A 23,552-nucleotide genomic window follows, 5' to 3' on the forward strand; every position below is an offset into this window, starting at 1 on the left:
TGCACCCACCATCTGCTTTGCTCTGGGGGATTTTTAGGCACAATTCTCCATAATTACAGTCACCTTTCCACTCCGGAAAGAGAGAACACAACCAGCGTGCTCACAGATTTCCACTGTGATCATTATTGGGCAGCAGCTCCAGCTGCTGGGGTAGGGTGGGATGTTGGCCATTGCTACAGTCCAGATCTGTTGCCCAGTTTTGTTTGTAGATTTATAACCATCCCCTGCATCCTTTCCTCCTCTGTGGTGACTCAGATACCTTCTCACTTCTGTGGTTCTTGAAACTTCTGCGGCCAGGCATCCGCCCATGCTTTGGTAGCTCTTGGTCCAGGCTTCTGATGCTGGGCTCTTCTTATCCCAATTACCTTTCTGGCCAAGCCTGGAGGGTCCAGCCATTAAGAAGAGCTTCAGAAGGCCTCTTCCGCTCTCTCCATGCCTAGGCTTTCTTGAATGAGCTCTTCGTCATGGAGCTGGGAGGATGCTTCGCCAGGTGGACTTCAACAGCTGTACATTCCAACTGCGGTTTGCCTGTGTTTTTATGCCTTTCATCTACCTCAAAGAGACTTCCCTTCCTTCCTGGCTGTGCCCTAAAGAAATAGTCAGCCTTTGTCTCCTCTCTCTGCCTGGTAGTTGTGATTCCTGGGGCAGGATGTTCCAGGGGGCCTTCGCAGGCATTTTCCCGGGAGGCTGAAAAATCCTTTTGCAGAAAGGCTTCCTGTAGGGCATCCTAGAAATCCCAGGGTTCCAGAGATGTTTATGCAAATGTGACTCCCTCTGAGGCCTGTGTTTTCTATGCTATTGGGGAGCTCTCTTCGCAGTAATCAACATCTCATCTTAATTGTTTTTGTTTATGGTTCAATAAGTGCATCGTTTTTTTGGCAACACCAGCTCACAGCAATATCTTAAATTACCCAAGGCTGCCCACTTTCATTTATGAACTCTGGCTTGTGTCTGATGAGCACTTAGATTTTTAACCATTTATTTCCTCCACGTGACAGGGAATGAGGAACATAAAGCTGATGGGAACAGTATAGTGAGGGGAACGTGGGAGACTAGGGAACCATAAAAGTAGTGTACAGTGTTCGAGGCCGATATAAAAGCAATGAGTTTTTAATATATGGCGGGTGTAATACATTCATATTCCTAATAAAGTCAATTATTGTTGAATCTGCTATTTCTCAATTTTCCACCTCAGCTCAGACAAAAACAAATCTGGAGCTATTCAGAAGAAAAAAAAAATTATACTGCAGTAATTGCAAATGCAGACAAAAAAAACTGTCCAATAAGTGCGTGGTTAACATATCTACTCTCCCAGGAACTGGGGAAATTGTTGGAAACGGTGTGCACCATCTATATAATCTGAGATAAATCTGTGAATCTTTGCCTTAGATTTGCAGAATTATATTGCTCTTGGCTACCTTTTTTTTTTAATTTTAAATTCCAGTTGTCATTCTGCAGATAGGAGTGAGATGGAAAACAGAATGTCAGTGGGGATATGTGTGCTTCAGTGAAGTTTCAGTTATTAATCACCTGTGTGCACCTGCCCACGGTGCTTAACTTCTCTGTGCCTTGGGATCCTTGTGTGTTTAATGAGGGAGCTATTCCCAAACTTAATGCTCATCAGAATAATTTGTCTTCTTCAATTTATTTTTAATTGTAGAGATCTACTGCTAAATGAAAACATTTTAAAGTATCCTTATCATTGCTATTTTTAATTATAGGAGAAACGAGTTAACGATGGATACGTAACAATATCATCACTAATTTAGAGGCTTAAAACAACAAGCTTTTATTTTACCAGTTTCTGTGAGTCAAGGGTCCGTGCACAGTTTGGCGAAGTCCCCTGCACCTTGAGTCCATACTCAAGAAGTGGAGATGACACACATGTGACTACCAGGAGGTAGAAATCTCGGGGCCCGCCCTGGAGCCCACCACAAGGAGGAACATCTGAGAGTTTTGTAAAAAGCCAAGGGTATGTAGAAAGTTGTAAAATATAAAGTAACATTTTCCTTTCTTTCATTCATTTTGACCATATCTATTTAAAGTTTTGGGTTAATTATTGTTTCAGTTTTCTAGAGCTGCTGGAACAAATTATACAAACTGGGTGACATGAAACAACAGATTTTCTTTTTTTTTTTCACAGTTCTGGAGGCTGGGCGTATAAAATCAAAGCATCTGGAAGGTCATGCTCCCTGTAAGGCTGTTGGAAAAAATCCTTCCTTGTTTCTTTTTAAGCTGCTATTGGCTCGCGGTCCCTGACCCTTGGGCTGTAGCTGCATCACTCTAATGGCTGTCACATGGGTCTTCCCATGTTTGTTTTCTGTGGATCTCTTGTGGACTTCCTGTACGACGCCCGTCATTGGATTTACTTACCTGAATCCGGTATGATGTCATCTTAACTCTTTACAGCTGCAAAGACCCCATTTCCAAGTAAGGTCATATTCTAAGGTTCTGGGTCGACTTGAGATTTTTGTGGGATGCTGTTTATCCCTCCACAGTTGTTATTTTTCCCTCTGGCATTTGCCACTGTAATGCTAAATCCTATATGTGAACCACTCTTACCAACTCTCCACCCTGAGAGAGGAGGGGTAGCGGCCAAAAGTCGCTCTTCTCCACTAGTCGTGGCACCTGGGGATGTACCTAGTCTCTCTGCCTCAAATACCTCATCTGTACAATGGCATAGTAATAATCGTGCTTCCCTTTTAGGGTTGTTAGAGGGTTAAATGAGATAATATGTTCAGAGTTCTTAGGACAGGCCCATAGTAAGCACTCCACAGAGGTCAGCAGTCATTTTGCTTCTCAATTTTCCTCTCAGTTTGCTTCCTCTGTCCACCACCTGCTCTCTGTAACGGATAGATACCATGTTGAGTGTTGCTTTTATTTTTTTAAATTATACTTAAGTTTATTGATTATTTATTTATTATAATATAATTAAATATAAATCTAATATATAATTATATGTATATACATATATAAAAACATATATAATTAATGAAAAGTAAAATAATGAATAAACTAAGATGAATTAGAATTATTTATTAAATTAATTATAATTATATAGACAGGTGCAAAATCCTTTCCTGCTGAATCTGTTTGCTTTGCACAGTATCTGCTGACTTCCATCTTTGATGAAGGAACAAACAATTTTCCTCTTCTCCCGGCAACCTCTCTTTGTTATCTGCCCTACTTTGGTAGCTATGCCGTTATTTTTCCCTTATTGATTTTTATATTTATCTGTGTTATTTAATTCTGATTTAGTCTTCCATGTTTTGTTAGAGGGTGATTTTAATCATAGATTTTGCAATGCGAAATCAACTATTATTTCTATATTTTAATATTGTATTACTAATAGCAATAACACCTAATATCTGCCTATTTACCATTCTGCAGGCATTGTGCGTATTAGCTCATTTAATCTTTGCAACAGTCCTGTGAGACAGAAGACATTGTAGATGAGAGGGCTGAGGCACAGAGAGGTGAACTAATTAGTCCAAGGTCACAGAGCCAGCAAGTGGCAGAGGTGGTTTGCAGGTGGTTTGAAGCTCTTGTCTGAGCCAGTCAGCTCTGTGGGCTCTTGGTGTTCACCTGCACACAGAAGGGACTACGAAGTTGTGTCTCTAAACTCATGCCACATGAAGAAAACATTAAAAAACTCCAAAACTCTTTCTTTGCTTATACACAATTAATTCCTTAAAAATATGCTGCATTTTAATTTTTCATATTCAGGCCATGACTTTCATGTGGATGCTTTTGTTTTTCCAGGGGGTTCTTTTATTTTTTTCTTACAGATAGAAAAAAAAAAAAATCTAAGCCTTCATCTTCCCATTAAGAAGTTGCAGTTTGTTCATCAAACAAATTAAATGATAGAGTCTACTTCCTCTTGGAGATGTTATTTCTGGCACAGGTCGACTTCCTGTCCCCATTTGGACTGATTGCTTTTTGCTGCACACTTGTCATCCTGAGATTTCATTCGATTCCCCTCCTGGGTTTAGTTTCCATTTTTCCTTGGATTTCCTGAACTCCTTTTCTATTTTTCTTGGATTTATTTTTCATTTGGCTGAAGGATAGTCTCAATTTTACTGTTGTTTTGCAGAAAATATTCTTTGCAGAGACATTAGTGTACTTATATGTATGTTGGCGAGGTGTATAATTGAAATACATTTTCTCATAAAGGGTGAGAACCGATGTGAATCTTATTGCTGTCCCATCGAAGGTAACTCCTTTCTTCTCTCTAAGCTTTTCGGATTTTTCTCTTCATCTTTGCTGTTTTGGACTCTCACCAGGATGTGAGTGAGAGTTTTTAGGCTTTTCATCCTCAGCGACGCTCCAAGGGAGTCTATCATTTGGAAGATGCAAGTTCTTCTTTTATTTCTATGATTATTTTTTCAGGAAGTTTTGGTTTTTAAATATAAATTCTTCGGTCCCACCCAGGTCTAGGGTAGGGCCCAGGACTTTGGACATTTAACAAGATTTCTGAATAATGTATGAGTTAATGATGTCTGTGGGCCTCTGGACAAGATAGTCCCTAGGGTGGTTTTCTGCTCTAGCACTTTTACGAGGCAGAGTGGCCAGGGTGGCCTTCTGTGATGCTGTCACACGGCGCTGTGCTTGCAAACGTTGCAGTGCCTTCACCAGCATGATGGGGCAGGGGTATAAGGCCACACCCACCCCAGCTAGCTCACAGCATTCTTGTGAAGGTCATGTGCAATCTTATTTGTAAGACTGCTTTGAAACTCTCCCGGGACATCTCCATGTTGGAAGTTAATCCCTCAAGATACTATATATGGACCTTGGCTATGGTCACTGAGTTTCAGCAGAGCGCATCTCTCGCAGTGACATAGTGGAGGAAATGTTTGTTCTTGGGTTCCATTGTTGCTGAATCTTTCCTTCCTCTTACCTGCTTCTTGGTCCCTGAGGGTAGATGCCTACCCACAACAGGCGCATCTGTTTTAATTCCTTCTTTTGCCTTTTCCTCTTCCTATTACATTTGCTGACTTAAGTATCAAATGAGGCTTGTTGTTCCTGGTCTCTAAATAGAAGTGCCTCCTCAAACTACTCTGTAAATCATTATTGTTAATAATGAGGATAATAATAGTAATACTAAATAGCACTCGGGTAAAAATCTTCCATTACAAAATGCTTTCAGAAATAGTACCTCTGGGCTGCTGGTTTATATAGGAAACACAAAAACTGATTAAAAAAGATGACTGTTCTATCCAAAATGTGTTTGCTTTTCTGGGTTAGATTCATTTGTTTGATTGAAAATGTTTATAAGGAAGGTATGTGTTCAAAGGGTCTGAGATTGTGAAAATCAGCTGAGTGCTGAGCTCATGGAAAACCCAAATATTAGGAAGTACATAGGTGACAGATCCAGCTTATTCCAGAAAAGTAGGGTCATATAGTCACAGCAGATCCAATGCCTAAATAGAATAATCATGGCCACATTTATTGAAACCCTCTTGTGGAGTCCTGAGGCAGGATAACATAGGCATTCCTGGGTTCCAGTTCTGCTCTGTTCCTGAAGAGTGCTGGTGGCTTTGGGACATCTCTGTGCCTCCATTTCTTTATCTGTAAAATGAGAGTTTAAAATCTGTCTCACAAGGTTGCCGTCAGCACCTACCTGCTTCTAGCACATAGAACTGGCATTCCAAAATGGGAGACATTATCATTGTTATTATTATTGAAATTGCTTTAATGTTGTACAGTTGGCACGACAAACAAGGATAATTTTCTTAAAAAAAATTTAAGTATGATATATTTGCATAAAAGTAAACACAAATAATACATACATATTTGACTGGATGGATTTGCCCATGGTGGACTTACCTAAGTAATCAGAATTTTAAATTGGAACATCAGAACTCATCCTAGAGGGGCCCTGTGTTCCCAGGATCACTTAACATAAATGGAGTAATACTATATACAATTTTGGGGGGCTATAAAGAAAGTTATTGTTTCTTTCACTCGGCATTATGTCCGTGCGATTCACCCATGCTGAAGCATCCTGCCTGAGATCTCCCCTTCACGTGGCCATATGGTATTCTGTTGTGTCGTGCACAGCAATGTGCAGTGGCCATTATGAAGAACACTGCTGTGAGTGTTCTAGTACATTCCTTAGGTGAACGTAGGGGATAATATTCTCAGTTCTAAGAATTGAGTAAGCCAGGGTGTTTTTTCTCACCCCTTTCCTCCTCCTCTAATTGCTCTCCCAGGCCCCTCCATCCACTGCCTCAATTTTTGACTCCTGGCCCTGCCATGTGCATCATCTGTTTTCCCCTCCCATGATTCTTATCTCTCCCAGCTGAACACCACCACAATTGTCTTCCTGAAACACACATCAGATTGCATCACTTCGCTGCTCAAAACTTTCAGGATTCTCAATGCCAATAAATAAAAAACAAAAACAACGCTGCAGCTCTGAGTTCCTTATATAATCAGCATCCACCTTGAACAAGCTCTTGCCAATAGCGCCCCTTTCATCACGACTTTATCTCTGTGTCCCTGTGTCATATTGGATTAGCACCTTTCTTGCTCCGGTGTTCTCTCAGCCTGGCGTGACCTTCCTCCCTTTCTGCCAACATTGGATTTCTTCCCCTGGTTGAAGACCAGCCCAGGGCCATCATGTTCCAGCAGCACCTCCTGCTCCAGTCTCCACGAAGCCACATCCAACAGCTGGGGCTCCTCGGGTCCTCCAACCCATTCCGCCCAGCTCTGATCTGTTGAATGCTGGGTCTGGGAACTGGGCTCACTGGTTTCTCCATCTCTGGGTCCCTCTGTGTCTTGTCCTGATGATGAGGCTGCCTCCAGGGTCCTGTCATAAATTGTGCTCACCCTCATCAAAGAAGACTGCACCCAGGAGCAGTCTCTTGTCAGACAGTTTCATCAGATTGGATAAGTGGACTCACTTTCTTATTTACATTAATTGCTTTCCTGATCCTCTTTCATGATAAGTCAAAAGCAACTTTTATTTATGTAATGACCCCTCTCCCCCAGGAAGTTGGATAGAATTTGCTTCTTTCTTTATAAGAAGCCATTTCATTTTTGACATGTCCCTAGAACATCACTTGGAATCTGGCAGGTCCCCTGGGCTCGCACTTAGTTCATGTTCCAGGGAATTTTCTGAAAGGGCTGGGGCATGGGAAATTGGAGATTCCCCCTCCCAGTCAGTCTAATGGGACTGACACTCTCTCCTCTGTGAAATCATCATCTCTGCTCCTCACCTTGGGGCCCCACAGCTATGAGCCAATGCCTCTTGCTACCTGATACAGAGCAATTATCAGTACCTATGGGAGCCCCCCTCATTAGTCTGCACCATCCTCTAAGCCTTCTCACCTGGCTTCTTCCCCTCAGCATCTAGCACACACCTAGCATGCAGAAAGCCCTCAATCCATGCTTATGGATTGAATGAATTAATGTCTTGATTTCTGAATGGGCAACTAAAAGTCTTTTGCACTTGGGAGATGACCTTGATGTTTTATTTTTCTGGATTGATAATTGAATGGAGAAAATCTAGTTGGGTCTATAAACAGATATTTATTAATGTCTAATGCATATCTGCAGTCCTAAGGACGTTCACACTGTGCACTTTAAGCTAACAAGGGCCCATGTTCTTGCTTTGTATTCAGTTCTGATTGCTTCCTGTGTCAAGGGTTAAGGCAGATGCTCTACACTTCCTGTCTGCTTCCATCCTCATTTCTTCCTGTGTACAGGAAGGAAAATTCCAATCCTCAACAGATACACATTCAAGCAAACCCTTCTCCCAAAGCTGCTGGGGAACTCAGTTGCATAAATTGAGAATGACATAAGGGAAAGTGTCATTATATGAGCCAATGGGAACATTTGTGGGTTTTAATCAATAGCCCTCTCAGATTAAGATGCTACCCAACCATCTTATCAAACAAATATTCAATTGGTACCTGTGCTAGGCACTGGGAACACACTGGTGAACAGATATCTGTTTCCTTACTCTCATGGAACTCATGCATCACCTGGGGAAGCCAGACAGAAGAGGAAAAAGGGATGTAAACAAGCACGTGACTTAAAATGGTTCCAAAATGTGACGATAATCAGACCATATGTCATTGATTTTTTAAGACACATTTCTCTTTCACCTTTTAATCGTGATGTCTTAAAATGGGAATGTGTGTTTAATATATTGTTTTTCCCCCTGAGAAGTTATTAAATTGATGCTTTGACTTCCGATCGATGGTGTCTCAGAAAAGAGGAAATATGGTAATAATAAAAGCTCACATTTATCGAACGCTAACAATGAGTCAGGCCCTGAGCAGTTTGTGTTGTAGCATCGTCTCTTATTCTGGATAGCAACCCTGTGAAGCAAGCAGAAGCAACTCCACCCAGCCTGTCTGACTCTGCCTCCCCCCGCCCTGGTGCCCTCTGGAGCGGCTGGTGCAAAGCAACCAATACTATTAGATTTTCCAGGCACTCGTAGGGTAGCAACATGGCTTCTATACGTCTAGGAGGTACACTCCGAGAACTAATGGACCCTGTGTATGGGCTGCATAGAAACACACAGAAAAGACAACACCCGTAGAGCCAGTGTCCTCCTGTGAATCCTAAAGCAAGAACCGGGGCATCAGCCTTGGTCGGTAATCCCGGGGTCCCTTGATCTGCTTTGGCGAGTAATGAGAAGAGAGCTCAGAGCAGCCCTCATGTTTTCCTGTGCTACCTGGGGATCCTTTTAGAAGCATGTTCTAGCAAACAAAGAGAGAAAACTCTGGCTCTTACTGTAGGAGGATAGAGTTTGTGGGCAACATGCCGGAGATACCCTGGAAACCAAGCGAAGCCCAGAGAGGTTACGTGACTTGCTCAGGACCCCCAGACCCAGTTGTGGGGAGCACCAGTAGGTCCTGATATTCCAGTCCCCTCCCGGGTTCATCCCTCTTCCCTGCATCTCCCCCTTTCTTTTCTTCTCCCCTCTTCTTTCTCTCCCTCTCTCCATCCCTCCTTTCCTTTCTGTTCCCTTCTTTCTAAAGAAGGGCCCAACAGCTTGAAAGGTCCTTAAATAACTCTGCTGGCAAAACCAATGAAGAGTGGTAGCTGAAATGGAAAGTTCTGGAAAACGTGAACGTAGGATGAGCCACTGAGATGAGTTTAGGATTGATTTATGTGGCTAAACAGTTAATATGCTCAAAGGGGTTTTAAAATATGAGGCTTGAAATTAATATTTATAGATCCCAGCGATGAGAAATGGCCATAAAAGAAGCCTGTTGGGGGTGACACAAAGAGCTGGAAATCTCCCGAGATGACACAGGCGGGAAGCGGGAAGCAGGTGGTGCTAGCGTGTTAGGAGAGGGTCGCTTTAGCTGCTAATGCACGGGGAATCCAAAACAGGAGCTCTGGGGGAGCCTGTGGACTGTCTCGGAGGCATGAAGGACTTGGAGGCAATTTCCACATTCATTGAATTCATCTCACACGGGCCGGACTGATTTGGGTTACATTCAGCTGGTGAATTGACGAGAGCATAAAAATCCAGTGCATGAACTAGTAACCTATTTAGAAAATTTATGAAAGAATCAGATTTTCCTTAGAGTCCGGCAAGCGAGGCAGCTGAAAAGGAACACAGAAGTAGAGAAGGACTTCTGGAAAAATGGGTGTTTATCTAACTGTGTCTGGGCAGAGCCCCAGGGGGCTGTGGTCGCCTAGAGTCAGCTCACTTTGCTGCCCCAAGAGAAGAAATGTTTGTGGCTACAAAGCTGCACTTGGTAGTTTCGTGTTCCTGGAGCCCTCTCTCCCTTCAGTGTGAGCAACTTATATACATTCGGTGACACTGAATTCTTCTAACCAGAACACAGCGCCCTGTCTTGGAACTTTCCCATTGCTAAATGGATGTTTAAGAGCCTGTCATTAGTTTATAAACATAGATGCAGAAGGAGAAACTCTGGCATTTGGGCCTTAAAAAAATAAACTACAGAGTGATTATTCCCTCTGCAAAAGGATTTCTTCATTAAAAAAAAAAAACTTCAGCATGAATATCTCTATAAAAACAAAACAACTAAAAATTTAAAAAAGCAAAACTTTTAAACTTTATATTTTTACAAATATATTTAGTGTTTAAACCGAGGCTGTTCTGCCTACACGTGCACAATGGATGCTGGTCTAATTTTAACTCATTCATTCATTCAACAGTATAAGAGACGTTCAGGGAAACGCCACGAGAACGACAAAGAAATAAAATAGTGTCTCAGTTTTCAAGTAGAAGAAATTCTCACTTCCTGGGTTTCTGAATCTTTACTTCATTATCTGAAGATAAAGTGTGTGTTGCAGAAGATTTGGAAAATACAAGGAAGAATCACAAAGAAGAAAGAAAATATGCCTATAATCTCCCTAACCAGAAATATTCACTGTGGAAATATTTATCCATTTCCTTCCTGCCATTTTTGGGAGCTTGCACAGCTGTGGGTGTGCATATATGGCAAAGAACAGGGTTTGAGAGAAAGGGGTGGGAGATAGCTCCAGACATAAGCAGGGATGAGAGTTGTTCAAATCATAATGAGTTTTGGATTTTTCCCCCGTGGTGATGGGGTGCATGAAGGAATTAATGGTAAGGCAGTGGTACAATGTGAGTCTTTGGAATCTTCCTTCTCCTGACTCTTGTATGAAAGTTGGAAGTGTGTAAACAATAGCAATTAAAGGCCTATTGATCATTTGGTATCACTAGTCAAGCGCTGTGCTGAGTATCTGACATGGACTCCATTTAATCTCCTAACACCTGTTTGGGTTGGGAACCCCATTATTCCCCTTTTGCAGATGACCCAGCTATTGATGCTTAAGAAAAATAAATCAACACGGAGAAGGTCACCTAGCTAGCTAACAAATGGTGGAATTAAGATTTAAACCCAAATCATCTGGCTGTAGAGCCCTGTGTGGATAGACAAAAAAACTAAAGTGATTTCCCTATTCTCTCAGGCAGCAATCAACACTTCTGTGACCTCTGGTCACCAAAATGTGTGGGGATTTTTTCCCCACCAAACAATACTCCGGAAGTTTCTGCAGTGGACACCAGCAGGGTATCCTCTGATGCAATTCAAATCCGACCCTATCTCCCCGGACATTGCCTGGACAATTCCTACACTATCTCCCTGGATGCTATTCTGACAATACCTGGAGGTAGTGTCAGATCCCACAGGTTGAGGGCTCAGTTCCACAGGACTGTCCCTCACTTCAGATGCCAGTTGCAAGCGCAGACTGTGACCTGTGCTCCTGCCCGACTGGCTATAAATTGGGGATCCCAAGATCCCGCCTTGGGTTCAATTAATTTGCTAGAGCAGCTCACAGAACTCAGAGAAACATTTACTTTACACTTACCAGTTTTTCATAAAGAATATCACAAAGGACACAGACAAAGAGATGTGTGGGGTTAGGGTTTTGTGGGGAGGGACGCAGAGCTTCCACACCCTCCCTGAGTGCGCCGCCTTCCAGGAACCTCCATGTGCTCAGCTATCCAGCAGCTCTCCAAATCCTCTCCTTTTTGGGGTTTTACGGAAGCTTCATTACATAGGCATTATTGATTAAATCATTGGCCTTTGGTGATCAACTTAACCTTCAGTCCCTCTCTCTCCTCCTTGGAGGTTGGGGGCTGGAGCTGAGAGTCTCAGCCCTCTAATCAGGCTTTGATCTTTCCAGAGACCAGGGCCCCCCAGCCAGCAGTTGACTCATTAGCATACAAAAAGATGCTCTATGGCTCAGGAGATTCCAAGGATTTTAGAAGCTGTATGTCAGGAAACAGTTACAAAGACCAAATACGTATTTCAAAGTATCAGAGTCTCATTGCCATCATCTGCTGTTGCATGACAAACCACCCTGAAATTTAGCAGCTTAAAGCAACCTGCATTTTGTTACATGGCAGAATGTTGTGGGCTAGGAATTCAGGCAGGGCTCGGCTGGGCGTTTCTTCTGTGTCTTGTGGCAGTGGCTAAGATCACTCAGTGGTTTTAGGCTGGTAGCTGGGCTTGTTTGGGGCGGGGCAGGTGGGGTCCAAAATGATTTCATTCACTTCCGCAGTGCGTGGGTGGTGGTGGCTGGGAGGGTGGGCTAAGCTGGGCTGTTGATGGGCACACCTTCATGGGGTCTATCCAGCATGGTGGTCTTCTCGGGGTGGGCAGACTGCTTACATGGCAGCCCAGGGTTCCCAGAGACAAGAGGCTCCAGTAGAAGCTGCCAGTCTCTTAAAGCCCAAGCTTAGAAAATGGCACAGGCTACTTCTGACTTTTCTCTATTGAGCAATGGTCACAGAATCCAGAGTCAAGTGGATGGACATGGACCAGCCCTGCTCAGACCATTTGTGGCCGTCTTGAATCTACCACATGTCCCAATACTCAGCCACCACGAAGACAGAGCTTATCTTTGAATCCATTGATTGTCTAATTGGCTGATTGATTGATTGGTTCATTAAATTGATATTACACAACTGCCGCGTACTGGACACCAGAATATAACAGTAGGAAAGGCAGGACTTGGGGTCTCCAGCCCCAGGTATTTACCCTCTAATGGGAGGGGCCATCGTGAATGAGCGACAAAGGGAGAAGATAATCAGAGATTGGGGGCCAGGGACAGCATGGGCTAGCTGATGGGAGAGAGGGTGACAGGCAGGCCACTCTGGAGAGGTTTATCCAGGAGGCCACAGAATTTCACCTACCTGTTAAGAGAAGAACAGAGGGGGAAAACACACCCCTGGGAAGGAGAGATAACAAGCCCCTAAACTCAGAAGTGGAAAAGGATGCTATGAATCTATGGAACACAGAAGAGACCACTGTGCCAGGAACGTGGTGGGACAGGTGGGGTGTGGTCCCAGGGAGCAGTGGTCAGGAGCCACACTATCCAAGGCCTGAGAGGCCGGAGAGTTTCCATTTCATCCTAATGACAAGCACGAGCCACTGGGCTTTGGGCAGAAGTGTGGCACTATCTAAATATGTTAACCCTTCCAGTGGGTTAGCCACTAAATGCTGTGTGATTCTGAGCCAGATATTAACCTCTCTGGGACTGTTTTCCACGTTTGCAGTGAGAGGGTTTGAACGATTTGCAATGATCTTTTCAGCTTTAGTATTCTCTAACTCTACACGTCCCTTTTTTAATGTTTTCACCTGGGGTTGCCCCTCCTTTATTTTACGCGGCAAATAAGGTACCTCTCCTACCAGCCTCTCCAACTCAGACTTCACGAACGTGTCTTCACGAGCCTGTGTGTCAGCACCAGCCCTGACCACAACATTTCATCCACCAGGAGGACTGCGCAGATTAAAGGAAGAAACAGAGATTAGAAACAACGGGGTTTGCACATTCCGATGGTTCTTAACTTGATTTAAACTTTTGACCTGTAATGCTTCCCAGCTGTTTCGAAGTCACACATCCTGTCTTGATTAGACTCACCCCCCAAAGTGATCCAAACAGAGGGGTTTGCTACAGGGAACCATCACCCTGCCGGACTCTGGGGGTTGCAGTTCCTAGCTGAAAGTGGTCACTCTCCCCCAAGCCCTTTGCTCCGTAACTCAGCCCAGCAGGAAGGGCTCACCCGCATCCTCCCTCCCTCTCCCTCTCTCTCTCCCTGTCTCTGGACACAGGCCACCTTTTTAACAATCTGTTTTTACAATGTGGAGAAAGAGTAGGAGCAGGGGAAGAGCCAGCATCCCTGCCCCCTCAAAATAACATAACCCAGGTGGTAGGAGTTAACTGGGAACACGGAGGGCTCCGGTTCCAAAGTACACATGGAAATAAATGAAAACCAACTGGAGTTGAGTTGGGCAGAGGCAAAGAAAGAAAATTCAGCCTTGGGTTTTTTTTTTTTTTCCTCTTTTTGTATAAAATCTTAACCATGGGGGTGAACTCAGAAGGAATGTGCTTTCTTAAGATGAATTTCCTAACGGTGGAAAATGAACAGAATCAAGGAAACAGTTCTCCCTATTGCTGGGGACAGGATTCTGCATGGTGACGATGGATGGTCACCTCTCTGTCCACCACCCGGGCCTGGGGTCCAGGTGTCTGTGGCCTGCATGAGTCAGAAGGAGGGCTCAGAGTCCCTGAGTTTCCTGATTCATCACTGAAATGATGTTAGCAGGACTGGTTTTTCTATCACCCTTTCTTTTTGTCATCATGCCCTTTGGGACTTCTGACGCATCCACTGTTGTCCTAGGTGTTCGTTCATAAGTCCAATTCCACTTGAAAAGGAAGATCCAGGGGTCACAGAAGTGTGGCATCATACCCTGGTCCTCCAAGGAAAATCTCCAGCAAGGAGACTTGGCAGTGTCTCAAGGTTGTGGGGCTGAGACACTAACTGGCAGGAGGGAAGCCAAGGATTCAGCCAACATGTGCAGGGCTGTCTGGACATTCAGCATCACCATCCGTTCTTCCACCTACCATATTCCTAGAGTGGGTGGGCAACTATTTTTTCCCCAAATGCATGTGGCCCGTCTTGTCAGCCCAATCTTATATTCCAATGCATACAAATTAAATGTGAATAATTTCGATAGAAAATTTGATGAGTTGGCCAGAGACACTTCAGTAGGGAAATTAAATTAAAAGTAGTAATTCCAAGAGAGGAGAAAATAAAATGACAGTTTTGATTATTTCAGCCGTTTCAGGCCCAGGGCATTGGGTTGAGATGACATTTTGGTTTTCTAACTCATTTCCTCATTTTGATTCTTTAAAAAAAAAATTGCCATTGCATCTGAAAGGAGGATGCTTGGCTCATCTTAGAACATGGGTGAGCTGGAGGATGTGTCACTGCCTGATTTGTTCACTAGATGGCATGGCTCAGACCAGCTGAGTTGCACAGAGTCGGCTGGGCTAAGAAAGGCTCCACCAACCTGAGCCAAATACCACTGTCTTTGTTAATTCATTTGGGACCAACGGAGGGCCCTTGGAGTATAAGGAGTTGGGAGATTCTTTGATTTGAAGCAGGAGTTATTGCTGGAGGTGAAATGTCTGCAACTAGCTGGGTTAGGAAAAATTCATGGAGCCAGAGGGTGCCTTGTAGATCATCTTGTTCATCTCGTGGTCTCTGCAAACTTGTTTGAAGCAGTAAAACACTTTACTCAGCAAAATGTTATGGCGAGCCGAATATGTAATTCGGATAATAGTGGAACTATTGTGGTTGCTTTCTGGGACGATTGGGAATTGGAAAACACTGATCTTGCCTCTTTGTTTTCTTTCTTTCTTTCCTTCTTTCCTTATTTCTTTCTTTCTTTCTTTCTTTCTTTCTTTCTTTCTTTCTTTCTTTCTTTCTTTCTTTCTTTCTTTCTTTCTTTCTTTCTTTCTTTCTCTCTCTCTCTTCCTTTCTTTCTCTTCCTTTCTCTCTCTCTCTCTCTTTCTTTATTTCTTTCTTTTCTCTTGCTTTTTTTCCTTTCCTCCTTCTTTCTTCTTTCTTTCCCTCCTTTTATTTTCCAGAGTTGGAAACTGAGGACTAGGGCATTAGAAAAGATGTCTGCGGCAGATCTCGGGCCAAAAGCAGTCCGCTGAATGATCTTTCTGTGAAAACACTGCCTTGTTTATTTAAATCCCACAAGTTCCCATTAAAGAGATCTGTAAAGCAAATTGTTTTAAATTCCCTGGGGCAACACCACTGCTGGATGGACACACATATTTGCCAAATTCAGTGCATGTTTCTGTTTCATCCAGTGTGTTGACACTGATCAAAGCAGGACAAGAGTGACAAGGACAAGTGTGTGAACTCTGGGCCAGGCACTGGACAGACGCTTGTATGCATCTCTTCATTTTCCTTCACAAGAACCCTGTGAGGTTGGTATTTGTATCTGTACTTTATAGATGAGTAAAAGTAGATTTGCTGAGTTTAAATTTTTTGTACCAACTAAGATATTAGGATATAGTCTGTCTTATAACAAAGAGCCCCTAAAATACAATGGCTTAAATCCAGTAGAAGTTTACTTCTTTCTCATATATTGGTCCACAGGAAGGTGATCCAGGATGGCTTGGGGTGGCTGGGGCTGTCTCAACACATGGCTTCTGACCACAGTGGCTTTTTCAGTTCATGTCATCTCCCAACCAGCAGAGAAGAGCCAGTAAATGACACGGCCCAGATTTGAATCAAGGATTACGTGATTCTGAAGTCTGATGTTAACTAAACATTGAACCAAACTACCTGCATTATCCCTGCTCCCTAATCACTAAAGGCCAAATATAATAATAATGCTGCCATCTTAGGTGCCAATCTTCATGATGGCTCTCAATGATTATAACCTCCTGCTATTCTACCCTTGTGCAGTTCCCTCCCATGCTGAATAGGGTGACCTGTCTAGTCAATAGGGTATTGTGTGTATAATAGAGAATGATTTTTGAAGAGGCTAAGAGTCCCAAAAGATATCACAGTTTCTGCTTAGCCCCTTCTTGAAACACTTGGGGAAGCCAGCAGCCATGTTGTAAGGATACTCAAGCAGCACTATGGACAGTTCCACGTGGGCTGGTAATGACATCTCCCACCAGCAACCCACACCAACTTGCCAGCTGTGTGAGTGAGCCACCTTGGAAGCAAGTCCTTCAGTCCTAACCAAGCCCCCTAGAGCAATGGTCCCCAACCTTTTTGGCACCAGGGACCGTTGTCATAGAAGATAATTTTTCCACGGACCAGGAAGTGGGAGATGGTTTCAGGATGATTCAAGCACATTACATTATGTGCACTTTATTTCTATTATTATTACATTGTAATATCTAATGAAATAATTATACAACTCACCATAGGTTAGGGACCCCTGCCCTAGAGAACTGTAGTCCAGGCCCAATCTTTCTTGTAAATTTGTGAGAGTCCATCAACCAGAACCAATTATCAAAACTGCACCCGTATTCCTGACCCCCAGAAGCAATGTGTGATAATGTTTATTTTTATTTCATGCCACTAAATTTCATGGTAATATGTTATGTAGCTGTAGATAACTAAAACATTAGTATGGATGCTAGATCAAAAGGATTCACTTTTTCTAGACCAAACTCTAGCCACTGCCTTGGGAAAGACTTAATGGATTCCATCGGGAAGGTAGTTATTCCTCCTTTCTCTGTGTCCTGGTTCCTTTATCCTACCATATGTCACGTAAGACTGAAATTTGTATTTTTACAAGTCAGTTTCCTTCTCCAGACTGTTCTTCCCTTGATAACAACAAATTTTGTGCTCAGAGCCATTTCCCCCATGCATAATAGTGCTGAGTTAAACTCATGTTTAAGTGAGTGACTAAAACCTTCTACCTATTCTTCAACTTACTTGTTTTATAAGAGTATGCATATATTTTCTGTAGATGCAGGCTCTAAAAAGCATCGCGTTGCCTTTTACAGGGAGCCTCTCAGTCACTTCTTTGTCTCAGTAACAGGCTTTCACAAATACTTTGTACAAATAAAAGATAAATCTCCTAAGGGCCAGAGATCATGCTGTTTTAGGAGCTTTTACAAACAGTTGGTTCCTCCTCATTCTTGAAAATCAGGCCTGAAATCTCATCAAAACAAACATCCCCTGGAGACTCCCAAAGCCGAGAATTCTTTTTTTTTTTTTTTTTTGGAGTCATGTTTTCTCTTGTCCCATTTCACAGGGCAGGGAGGAAGGCCTGTCACACACCTTCCCAGCTCACATCCCTCCTGCTCCTAACCCGGGTGATTTCACGTTCTGCTGAACCCGCCGTGTTTCTGACAGCACCTCATCTCCAAACACGCACCCAACCTTGTAGGTAACCTCTTGCAAATGTACGAAACATGCATTTCATCTCAATTTCCTTTCGTTGCACTTAATTTAGAACCACTTCAGAGGGGAATTGGGAAAAAAAATGCTGCATCCTTTTTAAACCTACATATTGTTCTCAATCTTCAGACTCGAGGAGATTTGGGGAATGTGTGTGAGTTGCAAGGAATCAAGTGTTGGTTCAACAAAGAAAGAAGTTGAAATGTTTTCAGGCATGATTGTGGCTTAACAAATGAGGAAATGGGGTATTTTGTGACTTTCTGTGTAGTTCCCTTACTGAGAGAAGCATCGGCACAGCCCCCTCACCTGTATCCACGTTCCCATCTTGACGGAGCCACTGATCAGTCTCCAGTCTGGACTGATCCCCATTGTCCCACCTTCAAGAGCATACAGGGATTGTTGCATGTTTATATGAAGTAACAGTAAGGAGGAGATTTCCTTTTCTTGCTTGTTTTTCATGGTGACATTAATTGACTCGCAAGGGACAGTGAGCACGTGGCAGGGACCATGGTTATGACACAGTCATGCCTCACTGCATCACCTGACAGAGGGGATATCAATTTCACCCCCCATTTCCTCCCCGCTAAACACTCTATATATTACCTCCCAATTGGGAGGTATTAATATCTCCATTGTAAACAATTTCGTTGCTTACTCAGGTTTAAGATGGTATCGATTCATACCATTGATTGAACAACACTGAGTTTTTGTTTTGTTTTGTTTGTTTAAGGAAAAAAAAAGATTAATTACATTAAATTTCTGCATCAACAGTAAGATGCGTTCAGATTTTCAAAACATAATGTAAATGGAAAAGAAATATTTGCCATGTATTTAAGGATGTCTGGTAAATTCTGTGAGAGGCCAAGGCTCCTGGTTCTGGGAGTATCAGGCAGAACTGGGAATGGAGGCTAATGCACTGGAAAAGGGCTCTAAGGGCTGGTCAATGTGTCTGTTTCCAATACAGGTTTGAAAGATCCTTGAGGAAAGGGACAATGTCATGTCCATGCTGGGTCCCCAGCCCCTGGCTCAATACCAAGCACCCAGAGTCACTCAGTGATTATCTGTTGACTGATTCAAGTAGATCAGAGGATCTCCCTGATCTCTTCCAGTTTCTACCCAGGCTCTCACTTCCTCTCCCTCTCAGAGGCTGTTTGCAAACACTGGATGAGGTTACGCACCTAAAAGTCCCGGTGCAAGGGAAGTGCTCAGCACACAGACATCGGTTCCTTCGATTCCTCTTCACTCTCCCCCGTTCCCTATTCTCAGCCTACTCAGGATCCTTCAATAGAAATTAAACTTTTCAGCCAAACTCCCCAGGGCCTTCCAAAGGACATATTCTTTCTGTGAGAAAATGAGTTTATTGACTTTTCTGCATCTGAAGAGCATGAGGTACAGCTCTCGGTGCAGGGATGTGGATTCAGCATGGGCTGGAGCTGGCACTGGCCTGGCTCCCTTGGGTTGGGTGGGGGCAGCACCCAGCTTCACAGGAGGCCCCTCCCTCCAGCTTCCTCCCCTCCAGGCCTCGCTTCACAATGGGGTGAGAGTGAGTTTTCACTAGCCCAGGTGGGCTTGGGTCACCTGCCCCCGAATGAAGTCCAGGCTCCTAGATTTGGTGCTCCAGGTCCTTTGGCCTTGGTTGCATTTCCAGCTTTGTTCTCACACTGTCTCTGTCACATGCTTGGAATGGGGGAGGTGCTTGATACATTCACATAGGCTGTGCCAAGAAAGAGTTTTCTCTTCCTAAGACTCAATACATCCATACTCTCACTGGTGGGCTTTGGAAGCAGAGGGCCTGGGCTTGAAGTCCCCCTCTCGTCTTCTCTGAGTCATACCTGTGTATTCTCCCTGCTCTGCCATGGTCATCTTCTCCCAGCTGGGTGGCCTCTACTCTATCCTTCCTTGTCATGTGTCAGTCTGCTGCAGCTCAACATTCCGCCTCCTTCCAGAAGCCAATAGATTGGCCTTCTCAGAGAATAAACTTTATTAGTAGCTGTGGTCTGAATTAAATTCACCCAGACAGATGAACCTTGTATGTCGTGCTGGAGGTGAGGGAACTAGGACCCGCAGAAGGATTTAAGGCAAGGGATGGCAAGGTTAGATTTATGTGTTAGATCAGTCAGGCAGTGTTGTGATGGAGAGATCGTACAGGGAGAAACAGAGGAGTGAATCGGGTTTGGATCTGTTGGCACTCAGACCCATCACTTTGCCCCTTCCTCTGATGTTTGCTCCACAGCTTCAGAGAGAAGCCGGGGTACTTCTCTCTCTCTCTCCCCTGATCTGACACAGTTTCAGCTTCCACCAGATGATTCCAGATCCCAGACTCTAGTAATGCCACCTCATCCTTTTGCCCCTGAAATCTAAGGAAGTTCACAGCTTCCTGATGCTCTAAATCTCGACATAATCTCACTTATTTGGATTCTCAGTTCTTCTAACAGTGGTGTAACACAAATTCCTGTATTCAGTTCCTCCTGTTTAAATACTTAGGGTGGTTTGTATTATTCTATTGCGTTCCATTCTATTCTATTGAGTTCTATTCTGTTCTACTCTATTCAGACCCTGCCTTAGACAGCAGTCTATTGAAGTTGAACACATAAAAGATGTGAAAGCCTAAGCAAGGGTGCTGCCACAGGGTGAAGAAAGAGAGGAGATATCTTCATCTAAGTCCTATCTAGAATTGCAATTCCTTGTGTGCTTGACCCAAAATGTATTCCTCACCATTATAACATGCCACCATTGGGATAATGTCCACCAAGTCTCAAATATCATTGGCCTTTAAGGGCCCTTCTAGCATGTCACTCAGCCTATAGAGAATGATGCTTAGTCAGACATGAAAACCTGCAAGTTAATTACTTATGTATTTTTGTTCCTTTTTTTTTTTTTTGTTTTTGTTTTTTGGCTAGGTTTCTAACAAGCTGTGTGATCTTGGGGTGAGTCACTTTCCTTCCACGAGGCTCACTTTCTCCATGGTAGAGAGTATTATTCTAATGAAACTTTGAGCCCTGGCCAAAATTTGCCACCCTCTCTGCTGTTCTGAAAGCCTATCCGTGGGATACATCCCATTGACTTGACGAGTTCTTACATGCCCCGTGCGTGATCCATGATATTAAAGCCTGCATAAATGTTAATAACCTTGTTTCCCTGTGAAAAGCTAGGAGAGTACAGATGGATTTTCCAGGCCCCATCTGAGCTTTGCACCCAGCAAATCAAATATCACACATTAAATGTCCTTGGCAGTCAGTGTAGGCAGAAGTCTTAGCCAGACATCACAGGGAAGGTTGGTTTGTTCACCATCGAGCAGTTCAAAGTCAGACCCTCTGTTTTTGAAATGAACCAGCTTGCCTCTCACCGTCTGTTTTTGAGCACCTGGAATGAAACACGCTTTTATTTCCATGTGCAGCCTAATCTGTTCCCAGAAATATGCACTGGAAACCAGGAAAGAAATGTCATCCTTTGGCTGGTTACCCTAAGATACCACTAACCACCTTTTTTTATATTTTTAAAAATGTTTTATTTATTTTAAATTATCATTTTCTTCTAAGAAATGTCTTCAATTAAATATATTCCTCTCTCTGGGAGAATGAAAAAGTGCACTTATTCCTAGGCTTACACTAGGATCTACAGTGGAGATGGTGGCTTTTATTTTATTCAGCAACATCTCACCCTTAGCAGTAGCCTTGCTATGTGAATTTTATTGTGGCTGTTGTTTAGATGTGGATGGTGACTTACCAACCCATAAAATAAATGTACATTCTATGGCAGACACTTTGCTTTTATCTTGAGGTTTTCTGAGATTAAAGATGTATGACCCCCTTCCCTTGAAGATCTCAAATATGATAGGAGAAATAGAATTGTGAACACACATTTAGCACAATGGCACAATCAATAGTATAATATTAGTGGATATACGGTATTTGATACCTCTGTCACTATTGGGAATCTTGCCTTCATCCTCCAAAGCCAAAGAGTGGCTGCTAGTGGTCACTTCCTGAATTGCAGGTATAGAACCAATGAGGAGTGAGCTACAAGAATTTAGGATAGAATTCAACCTTAACTTCCCAAACTCTTAGCAAAAAGAGCTACTCCACTTATTTTTCCAATGTGGGGGCTTATACACCTGCATTCTGAAATAGTCTCTCAGTATTTTCAAACCATTGACCTTCCAATTTGAAGATATGTCTCAAAAGTCATAAAAATGGTCCATGCACTTTGTCCCAGCAGCTTCTCTTTAAGGAAGTCACCCAAATGAGTTATAAAGTCACTCAAAGATGTAAAGATTTTCATTACAGTGTCATATATAATATTAAAAGGAGAAAATATCTTCTAATTATAAGATATGAATTGTAGTAAGTTGATATGATGGGATGTCATGGAGCCGTGATATATAAAAGAGCTTAATGACAGGAAAAGAAACATATGTCTGCAGATGTTGCCAAATGCCCCTGGGGGAGGGGGACAAATTTCTCCCACTAGAGACAAACTGCCTTTCATTTATGACTTTTTAGGTGCATTTCCACCTTCTTCTTTGCAGTGTTGGGCAGTAACATCCTGTTTCTGGATACCCATGGGCACGTATCTATAGAAAATCCATGCCACTGAGACCTGGTTCAGTTCAGATCTCTCCTGCCATCACACAGCCATGTTTAGAGTCCTAGCTCACCTCTGGTGGACCTCAAACACCCTGCAAGGGCATTAGTTTCCTCTTAGGTACCTTTAGACAGCCTCAGAGAATCAAAGCTGGCAGCTGGCCACCACCAGGGGAGCCAGGGCACCACGCCTTGTCCTGCTTCCTGGCCCCTGAGAGCCCGTGGGGATTTGGGGCTTGGCTTAGAACCCACAAAGGGAAGAGGCTAGTGTGAAGGCGAGAGCAGGGCAGCAACGAGAGAATGCAGGAGTGGGGTCAGGCATTTCCTTAGTTTCATTGGAAACAGATGCCTGCAGAGGTGGTGGGCTGAGGGCTTGACTGCTTCTCCTCCCATATCCCTCAACCTTCCATCTCCTCCTCCACAGCCCTGCAAGCACCACCAGGCTATTATTTAAGAGGAGGGCTCTGGTTTAGGGGAAGCTGGGGTTGTTATGACACAGGAACAAAATCTGCTCTCATGAACAGAAACATGTGATAAGACCATGTCTGCCTGTGATCACAGATCAGTGGGATCAAAGAACACTGGGGTAAGACGGGCCTTTTGTGGTCCAAGTTTAACACCTTCATCTTAAAGATGGAGAAGCTGAGGTTTGACATGGAGAATGGAATCCAGGAACCCCGGCTGGGTGATTCTCAGGGCTTTCACTCACCACCCCCTGCTTCCACATCCTTTTTTGAGATATAAACTCATTAAGCTATAAGTGAGCACATCCATGATGCCCAGCCTGCTCCTGAAGCAGACATCACTAATTGATCACTGAGCTCTTTCCTGCTGGGCCTGGTGCTGCCTAATGATCCTTTTTCCAAACAGCACTCCAGGTAGGTAGCACCCATCAATCAGAGATAGCACATATTTGCCACACCTGCCAATGACTTGGCCTGCCAGGATCTTTCTAGAGACGGATGGAAGCAAGGCCTGGGGAAATGTGTTTTCTTTGGTGACAGTTAAGATGAGAAGAATTTAGATGAGTATTTTGGAGTAGAATGTGAGGCAATTAGTGGCCCTTGTCAATTGAAAACTGTCTTTAGAGAAAGGGGCAAAGGAAATGTGTCAGGAGTATAGGCCATTTCAGGGCGTCTCAAACTTTAAGGTGTACATGAATTACCTGGGGGCAGGGGGCAAATATTTCTGAAATGCAGTAGGTCTGGGAGAGACCTGAACTTCTGCAGTTCTAAGAAGCTTCCAGGTGATGCTGATGTGGCTGGTCTACAGACCATCCACTG

Source organism: Lemur catta, chromosome 20 (genome assembly GCF_020740605.2).
Source record: "Lemur catta isolate mLemCat1 chromosome 20, mLemCat1.pri, whole genome shotgun sequence".
NCBI classification, from domain to species: Eukaryota; Metazoa; Chordata; class Mammalia; order Primates; family Lemuridae; genus Lemur; species Lemur catta.